At 41.0% G+C, this 19,148-nt stretch overlaps 1 long non-coding RNA gene across 1 annotated transcript; it reads left to right on the top strand.

Moving 5' to 3' along the window:
* The first annotated feature begins 3,142 nt into the window (after window positions 1-3,142).
* LOC143301890 (uncharacterized) lies at window positions 3,143-10,720 on the top strand. Its single transcript, XR_013057860.1, has 4 exons — window positions 3,143-3,174; window positions 5,656-5,756; window positions 6,362-6,495; window positions 10,605-10,720. It is a non-coding gene; the product is annotated as an uncharacterized LOC143301890 (long non-coding RNA).
* The last annotated feature ends 8,428 nt before the right edge of the window (window positions 10,721-19,148 follow it).

Here is a 19,148-nt window from a genome sequence, read left to right as displayed (position 1 = left end):
ATTCTGACGTCCTTTTTGTTGTTGTTTGTTTTTTGCCCATGTCCTGTGTTCAGTTTATATTGTATTGTGTTCGGCTTTTGTCACAACAGAATTTTCTGTGTAACAACTCAGGGCTGCTGTCCACAAGGGAGAGCGCGTGGCTACAGTGTGGAGCTACCTTTTATTTATTTTTCTTCTCTCTCTCTTTTTTTTTTAAATTTCTGCCTGCATATGTAACTTGTTTTAATAATAATAATGATAATGCACATTTATATAGCGCCCTTTCTCTCTAAGAGCTCAGGGCGATTTACATGAAAGAAAAATATTACAAGTTACATAAAACATTCATGACCACTGTTTCTCAAAAATCCCTCCCCCTTCCTCCCCCACCCACGCTCTCCCTTTCCCACTCTACATTCATCCAAGGTGAGCTGGCATGGGTGGTGTTGGAGAACAAGGAAGCTGAGAGTACTTATAGATAGGTTTTAAAAAGATGAGTTTTTCGTGATGAGCGAAAAGCAGAAATAGAATCCGATGCACAGATATGATGAGGAAGGTTGTTCCAGATGTGAGGAGCAGCAAAGAAGAAAGAACGTTCACCATAGGTTCTTGTATTGACACGAGGAAGTTTCAAAAGGTAACAGTCAGAGGAAGAGAGGTGGATCAAAGTGGATTTTTCTACAGAATTTTGCCACTGAGAACCCTTTTGTTGCCGTGGGTTCTTTCACATGCGCTAAGTGCATGCTGCAGTACAGGATCTGGTTTTTTGCTTTGTCGTCCACATGACTAACGTCCAGACCACCACTCAAAGTCTGGTGGAGAGGGAGAAATACTAGTGCGAGTGTGAGATTCTTCTTCTTCTTCTGCGTTCGTGGGCTGCAACTCCCACGTTCACTCATATGTACACGAGTGGGCTTTTACATGTATGATTGTTTTTACCCTGCCATGTAGGCAGCCATACTCCGCTTTCGGGGGTGTGCATGCTGGATATGTTCTTGTTTCCATAACCCACCGAACGCTGACATGGATCACAACAGGGGCCTGAAACCCTGATCACTGGTGAAGCGCTAGATCAGAAGTCCAGTGTCTGAATGATCCTGCCATGACGCCTCTGGCGGAGGAAGCAGAGAGCTGAGGCATGCCTTGCTGTGCCAGTGCAAAGCTCCAGACTTGTGTTGATGTGAATTCACTGACTTGTGTGGATGTGAATTCACTGACTTGTGTGGATGTCACTGACTTGTGTGGATGTCACTGACTTGTGTGGATGTGAATTCACTGACTTGTGTGGATGTCACTGACTTGTGTGGATGTCACTGACTTGTGTGGATGTGAATTCACTGACTTGTGTGGATGTGAATTCACTGACCCTGATGGCTGTAAAAAAAAACAACTATGGGCACCTTTAACCTTTAAGCACAGGAAACGGCCAGTGATGGGTTTTGTTTGCTTTGTTTGTTTGTTCTTTTAAGGAGTGGGTTTTGTGGGTTACTGCATGTGCAGACTCGTTTGTGCCTTTGCTCCAGGGGTGTGCACATACAGAGGATCGCATGAAGATTGCTGAAGATCTGTTTTTGTGCAGCTGAGTTATGAAAACATGAACTTACCCTACCTCCTGAAATCATGTCACGGCTGCCTTAATGGTGAGCTACAAGCGGTCATTTAATGAAAGTGAGCCTTGCAGCCCATGACTGTGGAAGATGTTTACTTACATGTAGTGACTTGTTCTTATGTGTGATTTGCCTCTGATCCATTGTGGATAAAACTTAGATTGTTCGTATGATTCACATGCCTCTGATCCGTCGTAGATAAAACTTAGATTGTTCGTATGATTCACATGCCTCTGATCCGTCGTAGATAAAACTTAGATTGTTCGTATGATTCACATGCCTCTGATCCATCGTAGATAAAACTTAGATTTGCTTCAGATCAGCGTCATTCATTTCTGTATGTTGTGTGTGCATGCAGATGGTGATGACGTCAGCAAAAGGGACCCACCCTCACTGTCCAGGAGGGACAATAAAAATGGCAGGTATGAGCCGTCCCCCTCACCACGGCGAACTATCCCAGTTGACGGTAAGTAAAAGCGTTTGTTCGTTATTTAGTTCGGAAACATCAGAAAGAGAAAGGGTAACTGCTCTGAAGGTGTGGGGGGGGGGAGGGGGGCAGAGGAACATCATATGTTGTTTTGGTAGGTTATTGATTGAATGTCTATTCACCTTAGTGATTTACGAGGGAGTGGGGTGGGGGTGGGGGCAGAAATTATGAGGGTGTGTGTGCGTGAAATGATAAACCGAGGTCCAATGTGTAGCACGCACTTGGCGCACAGAAAAAGAACCAATGGCAATGAGAGTGTTGCCCTCTGGCAAAGTTATGTAAAAAGAAAACCTCTCTGATAGGTACACAAATATATAAGCATGCATGCAAGGCCTGACTAAGCGCGTTGGGGGTTACGCTGCTGGTCAGGCATCTGCCTGGAAGATGTGGGTAGTGTTTATGGATTTGTCCGAATGCAGTGACGCCTCTTGAGAAACTGAAACTGAAACTCTGGCTGCCTGACTCGTCCTCAGAAAGAAAAAATCTGAGCACATCACTCCTCTTTTGCATCATCTCCACTGGCTCCCTGTCTCACACAGAATAAAGTACCAAAGTTATAAATGTATTCACAAATCTGCCCCTTCCTATCTCTGCGGCTGCCTTCACCTCTATACTCCATCTCATTCACTACAATCGGCGTCGGATCCACTCTGTTTACGCATACCCAGATTCAAACACTCGACTGTTGGCCGCTGTTCTTTCTCTGTCTCTGGACCTTGCAGTTGGAATGAACTTCCTCTTTCGCTTCGTCAAGTCTCCGCACTCAGCTCTTTCAAGTCTGGCCTTAAAACTCACCTCTTCCCAAAATACCCTCCCTTCCCTGCCTCTTCCTTGTCTTCAGTTTCTCCAGTTTTAGAGATACGCATGCATGTGAATGACTGGTGTGAAAGCGCTTTGTCTCTGCACAAGATTCAGCTCTATATAGATACCATTATTATTATTATTATAATTATTATATTATTATTATTCGTGCAGCGGAGACGATTCCTCACTGGGACGATTCTGACGCTGAGCAGCAGACTCTTCGCGAGGTGCACACCACTTTCAAGAAGGAGAAGACGCGGGAAATCGAGAGCGAGTCAGCTCGACGACAGAACCTGGGTAATATTTGTGTTTCTTCTTCTTCTTCTGCGTTCGTGGGGTTCAACTCCCACGTTCACTCGTATATACGCGAGTGGGCTTTTTACGTGTATGACCGTTTTTACCCCGCCATGTAGGCAGCCATACTCCGCTTTCGGGGGTGTGCTTGCTGGGTATGTTCTTGTTTCCATAACCCACCAAACGCTGACATGGATTACAGGATCTTTAACGTGCGTATTTGATCTTATGCTTGCGTATACACACGAAGGGGGTTCAGGCACTGGCAGGTCTGCACATATGTTGACCTGGGAGATCGTAAAAATCTCCACCCTTTACCTACCAGGCGCCGTCACCGTGATTCAAACCCGGGACCCTCAGATCGAAAGTCCAATGCTTTAACCATTCGGCTATGGCGCCCGTCATATTTGTGTTTCATAACTCTGCATTCCACACAATCTGCAGGTGTGAGAAGAGGTGTTTTTTTTGTGGATTTTTTTTTTTTTTTTTTTGTATTGTCAACTTTCATTGTGATATTCAGAATTTTAGGTTATTTTGATTTATTTAAATCATTAATTTGATGACTTATTTGTTTATTTGTGAAGGTATCCTTTTCGGGGGGTTGTAGTCAAGGCCAGACTAAGCACGCTGGGTTACACTGCTGGACAGGCACCTGCTTAGCAGGTGTGGTGTAGCGTATATATCATCAATACTGTTGGTATTTTCTTCTTCTTCTTCTTCTTTCTCTTCTCCTCCTCCTCCTCCTCCTTCTTCTTCTTCTTTTTCTTCTTCTTCTCTTTCTTCTTCTTCTACTTCTTCTTCTTCTGCTTCTTCTTCTTCTTATGCTTCTGCTTCTGCGTCGTCTTCTCCTCCTCCTTTTTCTTTTCCTTCTTCTTCTCCTGTGTTTTCTTCTTCTACATCTCCTTCTCCTCCTCCTCCTTCTTCTTTTCCTTCTTCTACTTCTCCTTCTTCTTCTCCCTCTTCTCCTCCTTCTTCTTCTTTTCCTTCTTCTTCTTCTGCATTGTCTTCTTCTACTTCTCCTTCTTCTTCTCCTCCTCCTCCTTGTTCTTCTGCTTCTTCATCATCTTCTTCTCCCTCTTCTTCTCCTCCTCCTCCTTCTTCTTCTTCTTCTTTTTCTTCTTCTTCTTCTTCTCCTCCTTCGTGATGGGGAGACTTCATTAACCCCTGGATTGCTGAACCCTGGTGAGATGAGGTCAGTGTGGCTGGAGTCTGAAGAGCACATACTACTTTTGTGTGTGTGTACGTACGTACAATTTTAACTCTCTCCATACGAACGGCAAAAGAGAAGACGTTAACAGCGTTTCACCCCAATTACCACCATCAAAATATTGCAAGTGGAAGGCTCTCATACTAAAGAAGTGAATGTTGACAAAGAATACCACAATTTTGACAACGGAAGCTAAAGGTTCGGTCATTGAGACACCCACTGGACATCCGAGGGGTCTGTGTAGAGGAGAAGAGAGGACTGGCCGTACAAAGTGAGTTAAGTTGTGAAATTTGATTTCAATGAAGAAAAGTAGTGCAATCCATAAGAGGAAGAATTCAAAATAGTACTGAATTTGGTATTAGTGGTATCATCAATATTGTTATCATTTTCATCCTTCTGCTTCTTTTGCTTTTCCTTCTCCTTCTTCTTCATCATCATCTTCTTCTTATTATTATTATTATTATTACTGTTATTATTCTTATCAGTATTACAATACAATACATCTTTATTGATTCAGTTGGAAATTACATGTGCATTCAAAGGCTCATCACTCTCATCACACAGTCTCTCAGCCCGAAGTCAAGTTTAACGTGTATATGGACATAGCACACACACAAAAATAACTTAAAAGTGAAAAGGATGAATTGAAATATGAGAGTGATGAAAACGTAGCACAGCTTGATTTATGCCACAGTAAAAAAACAACAACAACAACAAACCCCCCCAAAAAAAACATGTAATTTAAGAAACACTAAGAAGTACTATTTATGGTAAAACAAACAAACAAAAAAAGATATCTATATATCTATCTAGATAATGATTATTATCATTATCATTATTATTATTATTATTATTATCACCTTCATCATCATCATCATTAACACTATGATCTCTATCTCTTTTTTTTCTTCTTTTTTTTTCACGGTGTCACCTTTATTTTTCAATGACACATTGACATGTTGTGCAGGCGTTCTGTTCTTTATCTCGACATTAAGAATCTGCGCTGCTTTGTAAAGCAACATGATCACAAATAGCGAACAGTTATTATTTGTTCATTATCTGTATATTGTTGTTGTTTTTTCGTTTTTTTGTGGGTTTTTTTACAATATGGGGATGGGTGTTTTTGTTTTTACTCTATGTACAGTTTTTAACCCAGTGTGTGTGTGTGGGGGGGGGGGGGTTACTTGGTACTGGACTTTTGCAAGGTAGTTTGCAGTATACAGAGAAATAGTTATAGAGATATACATGTATGCTGTGATCTCTGTCTGATCCACCAGGGGACAGGAACCAGGGAAGCCACTCCGGCGGACAGAACACGTCCGTCCTGGAGAAATGGATGGAGGCACAAGAGAATAAAAAGCGGATGAAAAATGCTCAGGTGACGATGAGCGATGTGGATACTTAACTTATACAGTGCCAATCTTCAGTCACAGGACCAAGCTCTAAGCACTTCACAAACACGGGATCATTCACACAACAGGCTGCCTACCTGGGTAGAGCCGACTGACAGCTGCCACTGAGCGCTCATCATTCGTTTCCTGTGTCATTCAGTCCGGTTTCAGTCATGCACACACACACACACACACTCTCACACAGACATGTAATGTTTTATGTGTGTGACCGTTTGTGTTTATTTTCCCTGCCATGTAAGCACCCATACTTCATTTTCTGAGGGGGGGCAGGGAGGGGTGGGGGTATGTTGGGTGTGTTCTTGTTTCCATAACCCACCGATCGCTGACAAGGATTACAGCATTTATAACATGTGTATTTGATCTTCTGCATGCGTATACACACAAAGGGGGTTCAGGCACAAGCAGGTCTGCACATAAGTTGACCTGGGAGACAGGGAAAAATCTCCACCCTTTACCCACCAGGTGCCGTTACCGAGATTCGAACCTTGGGACCCTCAGGTTGAAGGTCCAACGTTTTGACCACTTGGCTATTTGCTTCATTGTTACTTCCTTCTGTCTGTGGCCCTGACAGGACTCGTTGAAAACCCGGAAGACAGGAGTGAGTTCCCCTCCGGGCGGGTGGTCAAGGGGAGGCGATCTTGCTGTCCCTGATGGAGCCAGCGCCGCTTATCACCCCTTTGTCATCAAAGACCAGGACGGCAGGAGGTGAGGTCAATGATGAAGAGATGGAGTGAGTTTCGTCACTGCCTGTTTTGGATTTCGTACCCATGACCTGATTCATAAACCTGTTTCATGCTGTTCTTGCCATTGAAGGCCATGAAGGTGTAAGATGTTCGGTGCGGTTAAAAGATTTTGATCGTTCACTCAGTCACTTTGTACCCTCTTTTATTCATCCACTTGCTGTTGTTCATCAGTCCTGTGCTGTTCATCAATCTGACATCCTGTTCATCAGTCTGATATCCTGTTCATCAGATGTTCATCAATCTGACATCCTGTTCATCAGTCCGACATCCTGTTCATCAGTCTGATATCCTGTTCATCAGATGTTCATCAGTCTGACATCCTGTTCATCAGTCTTACATCCTGTTCATTAGTCTGATATCCTGTTCATCAGTCTGACATCCTGTTCATCAATCTGACATCCTGTTCATCAGTCTGACATCCTGTTCATCAGTCTGACATCCTGTTCATTCAGTCTGACATCCTGTTCATCAGTCTGACATCCTGTTCATCAGTCCAACATCTGACATCCTGTTCATCAGTCTGACATCCTGTTCATCAGTCCAACATCTGACATCCTGTTCATCAGTCTGACATCCTGTTCATCAGTCTGACATCCCTGTTCATCAGTCTGACACGTCTGCATAGGAAGCAAGAGAATCTGAGCGCACCGATTCAATTCCCACACTTGCAAGTATTTTCTCCCCCTCCACTGGACCTTGAGTGGTGGTCTGGACGCCAGTCATTCAGATGAGGCAATGATCCAAGGTCCCGTCTACAGCATGCATTAAGCGCACGTAAAAGAAGCCGTGGCAGCAAAATGGCTGTCCCAAAATTCTGTAGAAAAATCCACTTTGATAGGAAAACAGATACACTTGCAGGCAGACAACAAAGAAAGTGGGGGGGAGGGGTGTCACTCTCATTGCAGTGACGCTCTCTCCCAGGGGAGAGCAGCCTGAATTTCACACAGGGAAGTCTGTTGTGACAAATAGAGTCATACGTTGATACATTAATACAATCAGTTGATAAAAGTGTGGGTAATATTAAACAGAAAAAAGGGAGGGGGTACAGGGGGAGTGGGATGGAAATGGGAAGGAGGGGAGAGGGGGGTGATGTTGTGAATAAGATACAGGAAGAGTAGCCTGAGTGTATATGCTGTGTGTGTGGGTGGGTGGGGGTGAGGGGTGCATGTGTGTGTGTTTGTATGTATGTGTGTGTGAGTGTGAGCATGCATGTGTGCATGCACACATGTATATGATGCTTTATTAATGCTTTGGTATTTTTCCAATTATTCTGATTTTTTATTTATTGTTTTATTTGAAACAACAAAAAGAAAAACAAAGGGTACATCTAGAAGCACTTGCTCATGGGACTGTTAGATAGGAAACCCCAAAAAATCATAGATTATGGCTGATGAGTCAAAATTGTTTTGAACAAATGTTTCAAAAGTACTGGGATCTATTACTTACTGACATCACAGGTAAAGATATCTTCAGTATTAACTCTATGGAGATGTAGTTAAATAGTTCATGTAGTTCTGCTGTGATGGGCAAATATTGGCATATTAAAAAAATTAAACACACTTTTACACAGAGACAAAGACATACAAATTATATATCAGTTGAAAGTTTACTGTCTCTTCTTTTAACATTTTGAAACAGTTTTCTCATTAAATGCTGCTAAATATTTTTTTTAATATTTTAAATTATGTCACTAAATACTGAAAAACAAAAAAACAAAATTGAAAAATAGGTATACTGTACTCACCAGGCATGTCATATCCATCAGCTTATCCACAAGGCAGCATATGATGATTTTCTCACTCAGTAAGGTTCCCTGATTCTCATGAATCAGTTTGAAGTCAAATGTTGCACAACAAACTGTTAAAAAAATAAATAAATAAAAGATCACAACACTGGAAAAACAGAAAACGCAAAACCATGCGAATCCATCACTTGAAAAAAAAACGAAGGAAAAAACCTATTTACACATTTCTGCTGTAGCTAGATTATTATTTGCTGTAGTCCTTGACTGTGTGGAACACCTCAAAGCATGGAACAGCACAGAGGGGCACTTTACACTGTTTGCACATGATTGTGGTGGCTCTTTTTGCGTTTTTCACCTCTTGACGTGACACTCCTTGTGCTTTGTGTTTGGCGTAACACACCTTGCACCCTCTCTGTGTTTTCCTGATCTGCTGCTCCTTGGTGGGTGGAATGTTAGCAGGCCAGTGACTGCCTGGCCTCAGTCTCCCCATGTCTGCTCCTGTGTCTGGCAGATCTCCTCCTCATGCGTGTAAAGTGTTTTGTATTTCTGTAACAGACAATGCTGTCATAAGAGAAAAAGAAGAAAAGCTTTTGCATGAAGAAAAAAAGAAGAAAAATAGAAGAAAAGCTTTTGCAAGTATTGCAAATATTGGGGGGAAAAAAGCAAAATAAACATCAATAATATTACACAGCATATACACATGCATAATAATTCAGGAGTGACAGAATAAATAACACACATGCACAGACACGCCCACGCATAATACACTGACACACCCATTGCACAGATACACCCCCACACAGTTTAGTAAGCGCACACACATAAAATGACAATTTTACATTAATCTATACAAATTATTCATCAAAAATTGTAGAAATCAACATTATTTACACAAGAAATAAATTAGCAGCAATATCAAATTGTAAACACACTCACCTCAACAGGAGTGGGCGTGTCTGGAAAGTCAGTGAGAGTCCTGGGGTCCCAGTGAAAGGTGCAGCCAGTGGGAAGTTTGTCAGGTCTTTTATCTACTTATACAAGTACTCTTGTTCCTCCTCGTCAATATCTACAGTCATCAAGTCATCTTGTCTTGCAGTATGGCCGTCACTAGTGTTACTGTCGATTTCTGTCTCAGCGTCGTAGGGGTCAGTCAGCAAAGTTTCGTCGTCACTTTCAAAATCATCATCTGGTACTAACTGAATGTCATCATCATCAGAAAAATCATCAGAGAATTCGTCACCAGTGTCTAGGAGGTCACGTTCAATGTCTAATCCTTCTGTCACAGTTTCGACAGCCTCACGCAAGGAGTACGTCCGCTAGTGCGCCATGTTTGTTGCATGAGCATTGTGACCTCTGACCAGGTCAAGAAAATTCCAGAATAAAGGCCTTTTATGCAGTTAATGGTCAAGGAGAAATAACTCAGTTTTTCCTAGACTGGTCCCTCAAGAAAGCCTGATTAGTTTCCCTTTAATTGAACACTGCTGAGTGTATGAAAAAAAAAATTCAGCGATCCATCGAATCCTACACTACGGCACGTCATTCTGAGCGGGCGGAGCGCCGGCGCCAGTGAGTTAATACTTTGTTCACAAGTGCGTATGATATTTCTGGTATATTTGGTTTTGGAAGCTTTTTAAAAATTTTTACATGTAAGCATAAAGGATGCGCCTCAGACAACTGTGGATGAAAGAAATGCAGGCATGGTGCGGTGTATATGGATCAGTCTGCACTCTGTGGGGCCTCCTTGAAACCAAAGCTGAAACTGAAACTGAAACTTATCCATCCATCCATTCATCACCCATCCAGTTGTTCATTAAAAGACAGAGAAATCTGTTGTGATAAAAAGAAATACAAAATACAAAAAAATACCAATACAAAAACATTTCCTGCGTATGTGGAGTGATGGCCTTGTGGTAACGCGTCCATGTACGAAGCGAGAGAATCTGAGCGCACTGGTTCGAATCACGGCTCAGCCGCTGATGTTTTCTCCCCCTCCACTAGACTTTGAGTGGTGGTCTGGACGCTAGTCATTCGGATGAGACAATAAACCGAGGTCCCATGTGCAGCATGCACTTAGTGCACATAAAAGAAACCACAGCAACAAAAGGGTCGTTCCTGGCAAAATTCTGGAGAAAAGTCCACTTTGATAGGAAAAACAAATAAAATTGCACGCAGGAAAAAATACCAAAAAAAAAAGGGGTGGCGCTGTAGTGTAATGACACGCTCTCCCTGGGGAGAGCAGCCTGAATTTCACACAGAGAAATCTGTTGTGATAAAAAGAAATACAAAATACAAAATAATTTGTTCATTTATCTGTATACATTGGACAGAATCCTGTACGTCTTCAACGAAGGCAGCACGTCGTTTTATGAGGTGGAGGAGGAGCAAGAACAAGTGGCCTTCATGACTTCAGTGGCTGAAAAGTGAGTTTTGGACATTATGTGTGGTTGGTTTGTTGTTTTGTTAAAGATGAGATTTATTTTATGTGCACAGTGTGTATGTAGGTCATCTCAATTTTGTTTTTATTTGTTTTTCGCTATTGATTCTATATGTTGTTTTTTTTTAGCTTTATAGGTAGATTTATTGGTCTTGTTGGTGGTGGTGGTGGTGGTGGTGTTTATGTGTGTGTCTGTGATGTGCCATTTTTTGTGCTGTGAATGATATGTGGGTGGTGAATCGTTCTTATCTCATTTTTATTATTGTGTTTTATAATGTTATTTATCTGTTTTTTCTTTTTACTGTAAAGCACGGTGAGGCTGCTCTTGAAAGCAGGGAACTGCGCTATATAAGGCTCCACATTATTGTTATTAAAGCTCTTTGGACATTTTATATTTGTACCCTTTCCTTCCTTAACAGCTCAATCCTTTTCACCTCCACTTCTTCATTTTATAAAAAGAATTTTTTTTTTTTTTATTTCTAAAAATTTCAAAGGGAATAGAAACAAGTCTGCTAGTTCATTAACTTGAATTAAACATCAAAGGTCACACAGCCTTTGTGTGTGTGTGTGTGTGCCTTCATATTTTCACCAAGTGATAAGAAACTCTAGGGAGAGCTGGACACTACAAGGTCTTCCAAGAAGAGGCCCCCCTCAGTCAAGTTTTTCAGCCCTTAACTCCTTACACTCTAAGGGGGCCGGGCCGCACCCAAGTCATGACTCCTGGATGCCCTTGTATTGCTGCCTTTTTTCTTTTTTTTTCCCCTGGTCCTCAGCAGGTTCGAATCCGCAATACTGGACAAAAAAAAACAAAAAAAAACAATTTGAAATGGTTGGAGGGAGGATGCAAGGGAATAAGGGGCAGGTGGGAGATGGGGTGGTGGGGCTGGGGGAGGGGGGACAGATAGAGAAGATGATGGAATGAATGGGATGTGTGATGTGTGTATGTGTGTGTGTGTGCATGCTGTGTGTGTGCATGTTGTGTGTGTGTGTGTGTGTGTGTTCATGTATTGTGTTTGTGTGCATCTTTTGTGTGGATGTGTGCACATACACATTCTTTTGATGGACAGCCCAAGGATCACACACAAGAGTGTGGGACTTTCAGTCTGAGGGTCCCGGGTTTGAATCTCGATAATGGCACTTGGTGGGTAAAGGATGGAGATTTTTTCCGATCTTTGAGGCCAAATACCCAGGCGGGGTAAATAAACAAAACAGTCATACACGTAAAATGTTACATGTCTGTCTGAGTGTGTGCGTGCCTGGTATCTGATTGAATGACACAGGAAACGAATGATGAGTGCCCAGTGGCTAGTCGTCAGTCAGCTCTATCCAGGTAGGCAGCCTGTTGTGCAAATGACCCCAAGTTGGTAAAGCGCTTAGAGCTTGGTCTCCAACGAAGGATAGGCGATATATAAGAATCCATATCAAATCATCTTCTTCGTTCATGGGCTGCAACTTCCATGTTCACTTGTATGTACACAAGTTGGTTTTTACGTGTATGACCATTGTTACCCCGCCATGTAGGCAGCCATACTCCATTTTTGGGGGTGTGCATGCTGTGTATGAACGCTGACATGGATTACAGGATCTTTCTTGTGTGCATTTGATCCTCAGCTTGTGTATACACATGAAGGGGGTTCAGGCACTAGCAGGTCATGTGTTAACCTGGGAGATCGGAAAAATCTCCACCCTTTACCCACCAAGTGCCGTTTACTGAGATTCAAACCTGAGACCCTCAGATTGAAAGTCCAACGCTTTAACCACTCGACTATAGTGCCTGTCACACACAAGAACAAAAACAAAACACTGTTTTCTCTCTTCCCCACACCAGAGCAGAGGCCATCATGCAGCGCGGCTGGCGTGAGTTTTTTGGCCTCCTTCGCATTTTGACCTCAGTGGTGATCCTGCTTGTCATCGAAGCCGTCAACTTTCTGACCGACCATGTGGCTCGCCCACTGCTGCTTGCGCTGTTGGTCACCGTGGGCAACAACTTCCTCAAGCCGGTGCTCGCCGGGCTCTTCAACCTGCTCCTCCAGCCGATCTTCATCTTCTCCTGGAATGTTCTGTCCGGCGTCAGAAACGCCCTGCACCCGCTGGTCGACCTTTTCGGCTCGGTCATGGCCAAAGGCGCAATCCTGCTGCAGTCGTTCCGATTGGTGGAGGTGAACACAGGGCGTTGCCACCGCAGTGACGGCAACAACGATAGTGATGGTTTCCGGGTGGTGGGGCTTGGTCAAGGGGTGAGGAACGATAGTGAGATTGTGTGAGCATTTTTCCTCCTCTTTTTTTTTCTTTTCTTCTTTTTTTTAAATATTTTTTTATTTTTTATATATATTTTTTTAACTGTTCAGATGTCCACAGATTTTCGAAGAATCATACAGTACCTCATCTATTATCTTGGTCAAATTGTTGCGGTTTGTTTTTTGTTGTTTTTGTTGTTGTTGTTTTTTTGGGGGGGTTTGTCTTCAAAGTTCCAGTAACCTTCAGCCTCTTGAAGAATCGCTTCATTGAATCCCTGAACTGGGTTTTTTGTTGTTGATTTTGTTGTTTTTTTTTTTTCAGTTTCAGGAGGTTAAGTACCTTTGCTGACTCCTTTCAGCTCTTGATTTGCTGTTTCGCTGAATGAATGTTGACGACGAGTTTGCTTTAACCCTTTCACCGCCATGCTCGCATTTATGCACAGGCGTGATAGAGGACCCATGTCACAGAAAGGTGACCATTCATTGGTCTGTTATCCATGAACCTACTGCTCTTGATGTTCGGTGGAAGGATAGGCCATATTTTCTTTACGTCGCAGAGGGAATCCCCAGCTATTCCTAGCCACTGTCTTTTCTGTGTTTATACCACAAGGGAATTTTGTACTCTAAATTGACTGGCGGTAAAAGGGTTAACTCTTTCAGCCCTTGAAGGTTTTCTGCCTTCCCAGCCTCACAGTTTTTGGCCTGGCTGCATCAATGGGAAGGGGTGCTTCACTTCAGGCACAAATTTATAGCAACCGCTCAACCAACAGCTGCCGAACTTCACATCATGACTGAAATGTAATTTTGAAACAAATTGCTGAAGTCTCAAGACAAAGGATGTAACAGTATACTTGTAACTTTAAATCACAAACAGAGATAGTAAAATGTCAACTTCTGTTGATGTTGAAGGTCTTTGTCTACACTGGTTGCTGATTTCATCTCCTTCACTTTCCCATCAATTATCGAAAGAGTCATTAGACAAATTGTCATTATGTGGGTTGAATTCGCTGCAAGAGTCCGTCACAATTTCATTGAGCTCTAAACTGTGCAGTAAGCTTTTGATGTTTTACCATATCGATGCGAAAAAAACGGATAAAAAAACACACTAATCGTTCGATTTTTGGAGCAAAACTTCGGGTGCCAGTGAGGAAGGAAGTTAAGTTGGAGTTACTTCCCTTACCTAGCAGTTCTATGCATAATGATGAGCTGATGAACCGGTTTAGATAAACGGGTTTCTTCGCATGCCTGTCAGGCGGGCTCAGGCGGAGAACGGCGATCAGCAGTGCACACCTCTCAGGCAGGTGCAGGGTTGAATGTGTTAACCCTTTCACTGCCAGTCAATTTAGAGTGCAAAATTCCCTTGTGGTATAAACACAGAAAGGACAGTGGCTAAATATAGCTGGGGATTCTCCCTGCGATGTATAGAAAATATGGCCTATCCTACCACCGAACATTAAGAGCAGTAGGTTCATGGATAACAGACCAATGAATGGTCACCTTTCAGTGACATGGGTCCTCTACCACGCCTGTGTATAAATGCAAGCTTGGTGGTGAAAGGGTTAAGAAATGACAATGCCTGCATCGATCAGTTATGTCCCTTGTTTCAACCTGCGGGGGGGGGGGGGGGGGGTTATTGTTTTTTTTTTTTCTCACTCTCTGTTTACTCTGCTGATTTATGTTTTTAGGGGGGAAAAAAGATATAAGTAATCAGAAAGATCACACATGCTCAGGGAACAGGTTGGTTGGTTTTTCTTTCTTTTTTTTTTCTCTTTTTTTTTTCTTTTTCTTTTTTTGTTTCTTTGTTTCGTTTGCTTTTCTTTTCTTTTTTTTTTCTTCTTCTTTTTTCCATTTTTTACAACAGATCTGCGCAGCTTTTGATTCTATTTCTATTAAAAAAAAAAAAATTAAATAAAAATTTAACTGGAGTAAAATAGAACCTGTACTGCATGATTTGGGTATCAGTTTTACCAGTTTTGTTCGGATAAGCAGAGAATAGGACAGGAGGGGGAGTGAGGGGAGGCAGGGGAGATAATGCTTTGTTTCTTTTGCCAGGCAGTATAATGATAAACATTTGTCATGAAAAATCACATTGATGACTGAAGTTATAGTTAGGGGTAGCGGTGTTGCTGTTGTTGTTGGTTTTTTGGGGTTTAAAAAAAAAAATTTATCAGCATTGCTCCCAGTAACGTGAAAGGATTCGTTATCAGTGGATAATTATTTGTTGAACTGATTTTGCCTTAGTGGGAAAATAATCCATTTTGTGGGGTGATGAAATAGTTTTGTTACCTGACAAATATTTAAGAAAGAAAACTCTGGCTTGAATCATTTTCACAGTTTCATTATATCATTCTATCGTCCTCATATTTCTTCTCTGTCTCTCTCTGTGTCTCTCTCTGTCTGTCTCTCCTGTGTGTGTGCCGGTGTGTGTGCCGTGTGTGTGTGTGTGTGTGTGTGTGTGTGTGTAGCTTGCAAGTGAAAATAGCAATAGAAAATAATGATTGTTTAATGCCTGTGGGAAATTTTGAATCTCTGCATTATTCTCTAATTCTCTACAGCTGAATGAGTTGCTTTGGTGGGTAGAATCCTTGCATTTTGTTTTGAGCAAACTATGGATTTGGAAGATTTTTTTGTTTTGTTTTACATCATTTAATGTTTATATGACAAAATTTAACTGCATTTATACAAGCATGTGAAAATAAGCTGTGTCTCAACATGTATGCGTGTGTGCGTGTGTGTGTATGCGTGATTCTCTCTCTCTCTCTCTCTCTCTCTCTCTCTCTCTCTCTCTCTCTCTCTCTCTCTCTCTGTGAGTGTGTGTGTGTGTTTAAGCAATAATGACCATTTGACTGCAATCTGTGATATCAATTTTATATTCAAGCAGCTATGATACTATCTTCAGCTCTTCAATTTTGTCAAAATTATTACAAGTGTGCATGAAGACACACTGATTATGGCATGTGTTTAATTGAGTGAATGAATATCAGTGCATGCATGTGTGTGCATGCATGATAGTGTGTGTGTGTGTGTGTGTGTGTGTGTGTACAATAATTTTGTGTGTATGTGTGTTTTACCGATGAAATCTTAAAAGAAGCCAGCATTTCCACATTTTATTTTGCTTTTGTGGTGTTTTTCTGCTTAGGAAAATGTTTTTCCTACAGGGTTTTTTTTTTAATAGAATTTCAGGACCACCACTTTTTTTTTTCTTTTTTTTTTTTTTTTTTTTTTTTTTTTTGGTAAATAGGTAAATAGAGCTTTTTCTGCTTTTGATGATGACTGAAAAATCAAAATGAGTTTGGACAGAAAAAAATATCTGGGGTATATATTTATTTGCTATGTTTGATTTTTGTTGTCGTTGTTAATGTTGGTTTTTGATGTTAATCAGATGTATTGAAATTTATGACAAATTTATCAAATCAAAATCTTTCTTCTTTTTTTTTTTTTCTAATGATTAATCCAAGTTCATGATTTTTTTTATCCAGTTACTGGTTGATGTTATTGTTTTAATTTTTTGATATGTCATGATAACGTACTGTAGAATGACCACAGTTTTCAGAAATCTTGTTTTCTTAGCAAGATATATATATATATATATGCATATATATGTTTGTATGTGTGTTTTGCTAAGAATATTTGTACCTGCCACATTATATGGTATGCTCGAATTGTACACAAGGGGTGAAAACTCATAATTGAACCTGTGAGCAGTTTGTTTCAGGAAAACTAGACTGATGTCATAAAATAAAAATGAAAAAGACTCATTTGAAACAAGATGCAAATTGGATTCGTTTTTCTGTTCAAATGTTTTTGGTTATATGATGGAGCGTTGGCTCAGTGATAACGCGTCTGCCTAGGAAGCAAGAGAATCTGAGTGCGCTGAGATGTTTTTGGTTATATGGGGTGGTGTTGGCTTAGTGATAACGTGTCTGCCTAGGAAGCAAGAGAATCTGAGCGCGCTGAGATGTTTTTGGTTATATGGGGGGGTGTTGGCTTAGTGATAACGCGTCTGCCAAGGAAGTAAGAGAATCTGAGCGCGCTGAGATGTTTTTGGTTATATGGGGGAGTGTTGGCTTAGTGATAACGCGTCTGCCTAGGACGCAAGAGAATCTGAGCGCGCTGAGATGTTTTTGGTTATATGGTGGAGCGTTGGCTTAGTGATAACGCGTCTGCCAAGGAAGCAAGAGAATCTGAGCGCGCTGAGATGTTTTTGGTTATATGGGGGAGTGTTGGCTTAGCAATAACGCGTCTGCCAAGGACGCAAGAGAATCTGAGCGCGCTGAGATGTTTTTGGTTATATGGGGGAGTGTTGGCTTAGTGATAACGCGTCTGCCAAGGAAGTAAGAGAATCTGAGCACGCTGGTTCAAATCCCACTCTCACCTGTATTTTCTCCCCCTCCACTAGACCTTGAGTGTGGTCTGGATGCTAGTCATTTGGATGAGACAATAAACTGAGGTCCCGTGTGCAGCACACACTTAGCCCACGTAAAAGAACCTATAGCAACAAAAGGGTTGTCCCTGGCAAAATTAGGTAAAAAAAAAAAAAAATCCACTTTGATAGGAAAACAAATAAAATTGCAGGCAGGGAAAAAAGGAGAGAAAAAAGGGGAGGCACTCTCAGTGTAACAATGTGCTCTCCCTGAGCAGAGCAGCCCAAATTCATGCAGAGAAATCTATTATGACAAAAGAGTGATACAATACAATACAATATTTAAAATTTTTCAACCCTGATAGGCCCCTGTAATAGCAGCTGGGCTTCAACAACAAAACAGAACAATAGATATTTAGTGTGTGATAAGTGAAGTAATTGTGCTGTTGTTGTTGTTTTTTTGGTTTTTTTGTTTTTTGTTTTGTTTTTTTTTTTGTTTTTTTTTTGGGGGGGCGGTTTTTTTTTCTTTTGTTTGTTTGGAGGGTTTTGTTTTGTTTTGTTTTTTTAGTAAAGATGTGTACAGTTATGAAATTTTTTATGAGTCTCTTCTTGTGACTGCCATGATTATTTGTTAATCGAATTATATTTGCCGTTACTTGTTAGTTTTGTCTTTGATGTCTTTTCTTCTGTACGTATCTCTGTCTTTTAACTGCCTTTATTATTATATGTCTTTTTTTGGTGTTTGTGTTTGTATTTGTATTTCTTTTTATCACAACAGATTTCTCTGTGTGAAATTGGGCTGCTCTCCCCAGGGAGAGTGCGTCGCTACACTACAGCACCACCCTTTTTTTTTTTCTTTTTTTTTTTAGTAATTTTTCCTGCGTACAGTTTTATTTGTTTTTCCTATCAGAGTGGATTTTTCTACAGAATTTTGCCAGGAACAACCCTTTTGTTGCCGTGGGTTAGTGTACGTGCGCTAAGTGTGTGCTGCACACAGGACCTCAGTTTATCGTCTCGTCCGAATGATTAATGTATATTTGTTATTGGTGTACTTTTGTTTGTTTTTTATTATATCCTTTTTCTCCTTGCTTGCAAGTTGCCTTTGATTGTTCCCAAGTTGTTGTTGTTGTTGTTGTTTTTGATGTAGTTATCCTTTTTCTGACAAGCTGGCATTCATAATGTATGCGTAGGTTTTTATGTGTATGACCATTTTTGCCCTGCCATGTAGGCAGCTATACTCCATTTTTGGGCTGGGTATGTTCTTGTCTCCATAACCCATTGAACACTGACATGAATTACAGGATCTTTAATGTATGTATTAATCTTTCACATGCGTATATACATGAAGGGGGTTCAGGCTTTTAACAGGTCTGCACATATAAGTCTGTGGTTCATGGGGGGCTGATGTTTGAGGGACGTGGTGGCAGTCTCCACTTTGGGAGAGACGCTCACTCAGTCTGGCTCCGCGACTAAGCCATTATTTTCGTTTTTATTTATACAGTCCCGCTATATGGTAACATTTGATATGATCTGTGTCATTTTATTCTAAACAGCTGCATGTACATTTTTTTTTTTCATTTTCATTTATACAATCCCATTATATACCAAGTATTTTGATTTAGGAACCAGCTTTTAAGCAATATATATGTATTTTTATTCATCAAATCTCTTTACACAGTTTTATGTTTTGCTGTTAACTTTATTTAGATCAAATTTCTGTTACTTCTGAATGATACATATACATTTATTTTTTTAAATGGAAGGACAGCTTGAGTTTTTTAAATAAAATGATTTGCGCATAAATGTATTTTGTATTAGAAGTTTCACCATATTTTGG

This window comes from Babylonia areolata, chromosome 28, assembly GCF_041734735.1.
Source record: "Babylonia areolata isolate BAREFJ2019XMU chromosome 28, ASM4173473v1, whole genome shotgun sequence".
NCBI lineage: Eukaryota > Metazoa > Mollusca > Gastropoda > Neogastropoda > Buccinidae > Babylonia > Babylonia areolata.
This window is presented reverse-complemented; position numbering and strand designations above follow the sequence as displayed.